The following is a 6,000-nucleotide window of genomic DNA, read 5'->3' as shown; positions in this document are numbered from 1 at the left end:
GGTTCACACTACGTTTTTCAACTAAGGTTCCCGCATACGTTTTCTATCAAAAACCGTATGGGGAAAAAAACGGATGGAACAGTATGGGAAAAAGTAAACCGTATGGGTTTTTAAACAGTATACTGTTTTTAAAAGTGCATACTGTTCCGTCCGTTTTTGTAGAAAAAAAACCCATACGTTTTTGAAAATGTTGTCCATTTTTAATGGGAGGGGTCTTGGGTGGGGACTTTAGGATTCAAATGCGCATGTGCAAAGTAAAAACGTATACGTTTTTCCCGTATGGAACCGTATACATGTGCGTTTCCCATTGACGTCCATGTTAAAAAAAACGTATGCAGTTGCAGTACGGTTTTTAAACCGGAGTCAAAACCGTGGTTGACCACGATTTTGTCTCCGGTTTAAAAACCGTACTGCAACCGCATACGTTTCTTTTAACATGGACGTCAATGGGAAACGCACATGTATACGGTTCCATACGGGAAAAACGTATACGTTTTTACTTTGCACATGCGCATTTGAATCCTAAAGTCCCCACCCAAGACCCCTCCCATTAAAAATGGACAACATTTTCAAAAACGTATGGGTTTTTTTTCTACAAAAACGGACGGAACAGTATGCACTTTTAAAAACAGTATACTGTTTAAAAACCCATACGGTTTACTTTTTCCCATACTGTTCCATCCGTTTTTTCCCCATACGGTTTTTGATAGAAAACGTATGCGGGAACCTTAGTTGAAAAACGTAGTGTGAACCCAGCCTAACACATTTTTTTCGGGGTTTTGCCTTTTTATATTCAGATAATCTTAAAAATACTTTGACCATTTAGCCTTGCATGTGCCAAATTTAATGCTCCTTTTTAGTTTGTGAGCCGCTCCTCCTTGACTAAATTTATTAATTCACTATTTTGTCAATTGCAAGTTTTATAAAAAATCTAAACAGGATAGTTTACCAGAATGCAACAAAATGTCCATCCTGCAGAATCTTGTCACCATAGACTTGCTTTGCATAAAGAGATTTATTAACCTTAATGACCTTTTTATGGCACATAGTAGTCATTGACTATAGAGTGGGCTCAGGATCTGAGCCCACTCTATATGCGATGGGTGTTGACTGTATCTTAAAGGGGTACTCCGCCCCTAGACATCTTATCCCCTATCCAAAGGATAGGGGATAAGATGTCAGATCGCCGCGGTCCCGCTGCTGGGGACCCCGGGGATCCCTGCTGCGGCACCGCGCTACCATTACAGCACAGAGCGAGTTCGCTCTGCACGTAATGACGGGCCGGAGCATTGTTACATCACAGCCCCGCCCCTCATGACATCACGGCCCACCCCTTTCAATACAAGTCTATGGGAGAGGGTGTGGCGGTGGTCACGCCCCCTGCCATAGACTTGCATTAAGGGGACGGGCCGTGATGTCACGAGGGGCGGAGCCATGATGCCACTCTGCTCCGTCCCCTGTATCGTGCGTCATTATGCACAGAGCGAACTCGCTCTGTGCTGTAATGATAGCGCGGTGCCGCAGCGAGGATCCCGGGAGTCCCCAGCAGCGGGACCGTGGCGATCTGACATCTTATCCCCTATCCTTTGGATAGGGGATAAGATGTCTAGGGGCGGAGTACCCCTTTAAGGCTGACAGCTATCTGCATTGGACCTAAGTCAGCATCAGTCAGAGAATCGATCTGCACCCCCACAACACCATAATGGGGTACCAATTGGTTACCATGGCAGCCAGAGGCCTTCTGAATAGTAAATCTGAATCTTAGCACTCATGATTTAAGATTGAAGCATATCTTTATCATTTATTCAGATAAACATCTCTTGCAACTCGTAGGACCTGTTGCAGTGTATAGTTGTCATCAGCTGCATATCATGCATTGATGTTACATCATTTAGAGAGGCCCGTCATTCGATCTGATGACCTCGCTTTTAAACATGGATAAATCCAATTTGAAATGTTTGGATTCATAAACTGAAAATGATTGAACCAAAAGGAATGAATTGGGACTATGAACTTATCGAACTAGTCTGGATATGCAGTTAATTGCTGTTTTATTTCGTTTTTTTAGATACAACAAAGTAAGGAATAAGGAAAAATAAAAGGAGGAAAGTAACAGAAAAAAAGAAATAAGACGAAAGTTTAAAACATGAGATAAAGCGATTTTAACAATCTTATTATTGTTAGTTCTAATGGTTATACTATTTTGACAAGCAAAAAGCTATTTCTTAATAGGCTTCCAGGCTGCTAATGTACATTTACAAAAATAAACAAAAATAATCCAGGGCTTGTGCCACAAATGCCTGGTGTTCCTGCTAGAGTGTTTTTAGAATATTATGTTGCATCATAATTCAGTACGTACATTTTATAATACATGTAATAAAAGTTATATTAAAGGGGTATTCCAGGAAAAAACTATTTATTTTATTTCAACTGGCTTCAGAAAGTTAAACAGATTTGTAAATTACTTCTATTAAAAAAAATCTTAATCTTTCCAATATTTATCAGCTTCTGAAGTTGAGTTGTTCTTTTCTGTCTGCAACAGTGCTCTCTGCTGACATCTCTGCTTGTCTCGGGAATTGCACAGAGTAGAAGAGGTTTGCTATGGGGATTTGCTTCTACTCTGGGCAGTTCCCGAGACAGGTGTCTTCAGAGAGCACTTAGACAGAAAAGAACAACTCAACTCCAACAGCTCAGAAGTACTGAAAGGATTAAGATTTTTAAATAGAAGTAATTTACATATCTGTTTATCTTTCTGGAGCCAGTTGTTTTGTGGTTTTTGCCACTCATCAGTACAGAGCAGGGTGATCTGGCTTGGCTGGGGTAAGAGGCCTGAGAGCAGCTAAAGGGGATGAGTATTTACCTCAGGGCGAGGCCACCACTCCTGGTGTAATGGAGCTTCAGAAGGCCATTTAGCACTCCGCGGGCATTCTGGGTAGGGGAATATGCAAAGCAGCTCATTACATCACCTTTTCAGGTAATGTTCCCTGATATCAGCTTAGCTCCTGTTAAGGAATATAAAAAGCTGATCAGGATTTTATGCCAAGCCAGACTACTCCCCAAAAGGAAAGTTTCTACCCATCTGCAGACAGCCGTTTCGTGATTTATTGAAAGAGCTTTATTGTCCATTCAGTCATTACAAGTCATACAATAAATTACAATCACACACAGCATGACAGTACAATACACAGCAAAGGTTCCCTAACCTATACATCGCACATCATGCTACTCTAACACTCCGCTCAATCCTGTAATAGAAAAGCACAAAATATTGAATAACAAAACAATACAATCTGTGATCGGGGTAGGGGCGTTGGCTGTGGGGTGGGGGCGTGGGGGGTATGGGCAACTATGTGGGGGTGGGGAGGGGGTGTATCACAGGGCCAAACTGCTGGGCTGTATCTTCAAGCAGACATGGGAGAAGGAGAGGGGTCTTCACTCCTCTTCTTCCTCATCGACGGCCGGGCTGTCCAAGATGGAATAGTCTCTAAGGAGGCTCTTCATGAACCTGCAGCAGTCCCGGACGGACATGTTCTTCCTGTTGATCACAAGGCGGTTCCTGGCAAGCCACACTGGATGGCCTCCACGTCGTGGGTCCCAGGGAACAGACCGTAAAGCACCGAATGGTACGATAGGCAGTTCCTACCACCGACATTCTCCTTGGGCAACTCCACAGGACTTATCTTCTACCCCGACATTCCACAGACCTGCAGGAGATGTGGCAAGATGGGCCACTAGGGCAAAGACTGTAAAGAGGATGCCTGCAGGTTTTGCCGTGTGACAGGTCACACGACCAAGCATTGCCCCAAGAGCAAAACCTACAACCTCTGCGGATTGGCGGCCCACAGCTACAAGGATTGCCCCCAGAGGGAGAGAACATGGGCATCTGTGGCAGCGAGAGCACTGAAGCCAGACCCAGCTCCGGAGACAGTGTCACGGATGGCCAAGCCGACCAAGGAGGGTAAGAAGGCGAAACCCACCACCACTGCCCCGTCCCGCCCCTCCCCTGCCCCTCCCGCCCCATCCCTTGCCCCTCCCGCCCCATCCCCTCCCGCCCCACCTCGTCCCACCCCTGCCCCCCGTACCCCACCCCAGCCCCCCCTGCCCTGAAAGAGCCTGAAAAGGCCCTTTGAGGAGGAATCCAAGCAAATTGTTTTTCGTTCCAAGGTGGAGAAACTGGAGAAGGGTGAGAAGTGTAACTCTTTCTTTTTTAGGAAGCTCCATGCTGGCCACACGCCCCTGACTGAGCTACGAGATGAGACCGCACACATGAGGAGGGGCAAGGAGAAGGTGGTGAGGGTCGTTTCCGACTTCTATGGCAACCTCTATGCCCCCAAGTCATCCGACCCCGAAGCCGCCGAGAGGTTCCTGTCAGGTATCACTAACGTTGTTGATCCCGCAGGTGCGGCGGCTATGGACGATCCCTTGACGGTGGGGGAGTTGCTCTCTACTGCTAAATCCTTTAAGCCCGGCAGGACTCCGGGCTGTGACGGTCTCCCGGCAGAGCTCTATGTAGCGCTGGGTGACCTGATCTGTCCAGACCTGTTGGAGGTGTACGAGGAGATGGTAGTGGGGGGCAGAATGCCTCCATCGTTGAGGGAAGGGATGATCACGATCTTGTATAAGCGGAAGCGGGAGAGATGTGACCTGAAAAACTGGCGTCCCATCTCTCTCCTGAACGTGGACTACAAGATCCTCGCCAAGGTGCTGGCCAACAGGCTGAAATCTGTCATTGGGCAGATCGTCCATCCGGACCAGACCTGCGGCATTCCTGCAGGATTGCTGAAAGCCTTGCCCTTGTGAGAGACATGGTCCATTACATCCAGGACCACTGTGGCCGTGCCGCCCTGGTCAGTTTGGATCAGGAGAAGGCGTTTGACCGTGTCTCCCACGCATTCATGGGCAGGGCTTTGCGCAGGCTAGGTCTGGGGAAGATGTTTTGCTCTTTTGTTAACGTCATGTATTTTGATATTTACAGCACGGTGTTGGTGAATGGCTGGAAGACTAACCCCTTTTCCATCCTTTCAGGGGTTAGACAAGGCTGCCCTCTTTCACCTCTTCTTTTTGTTTGTGTTATAGAGCTCTTCACTGAGACTATCCGGCAGAATGGAGAGATCAGAGGGATCACCGCACCAGGACCAGATCACTACGAGGTCAAGTGCTCGCTCTACATGGACGACGTGACCGTCTTCTGCGCTCACCAGCGTTCAGTGATTGCACTCGTACAGATATGCGAGGACTTCAGCAGAGCTTCGGGGGCAAAAGTCAACTGTGGAAAGTCGGAAGCCATGCTCTTCGGGGAATGGCACCTGGCCTCTTCCGCCCCCTTCCCCTTTACTCTTAAGCCGGACTTCATTCAAATTCTTGGAGTCTGGTTCGGGAAGGAAGGAGCAACCCTTAAGTCATGGCAAGACCGACTAGGAAAGATCGGACTGTGGAGCTCCAGGAAGCTCTCTATTGAAGGCAAAGCACTTGTCCTGCGGAGTGAAGTTTTGCCTGTGCTCCAGTATACCGCACAGGCCAGGAGTGGTGGCCTCGCCCTGAGGTAAATACTCATCCCCTTTATATTTATATATATATATATATATATATATATATATATATATATATATATATTTTTTTTCCTGGATAACCCCTTAAACCCCTTTACTCAATAGCCTGTTTTCAACTTAACAACTAAGGCAAATTTTCGAAATCTGGCATGCGTCCACTTATATGGTAATAACTTTAGAAACGCTTTAACTTATGAAAGTGATTCTGAGATAGTTTTTTCGTGACTTATTGTACTTTACATTATGTCTAAATTTTGATTGATATATATTTAGCGGGTTTTGTAAATATCTACAGTAGATTTTACATTTTTTGCTTGTGCGATAAATAGTCAGCCACACAAAATGAATGATTAATTCACAACTAGAATATGTCTACTTTATGTTCCCATCATTTGGTAAACATTCTATTACTTTTTAGAATGTTAGAAGGTTAATAAGTTTAGCAGCAATT

Source organism: Hyla sarda, chromosome 4, assembly GCF_029499605.1.
Source record: "Hyla sarda isolate aHylSar1 chromosome 4, aHylSar1.hap1, whole genome shotgun sequence".
Classification (NCBI taxonomy): Eukaryota; Metazoa; Chordata; class Amphibia; order Anura; family Hylidae; genus Hyla; species Hyla sarda.
This window is presented reverse-complemented; position numbering follows the sequence as displayed.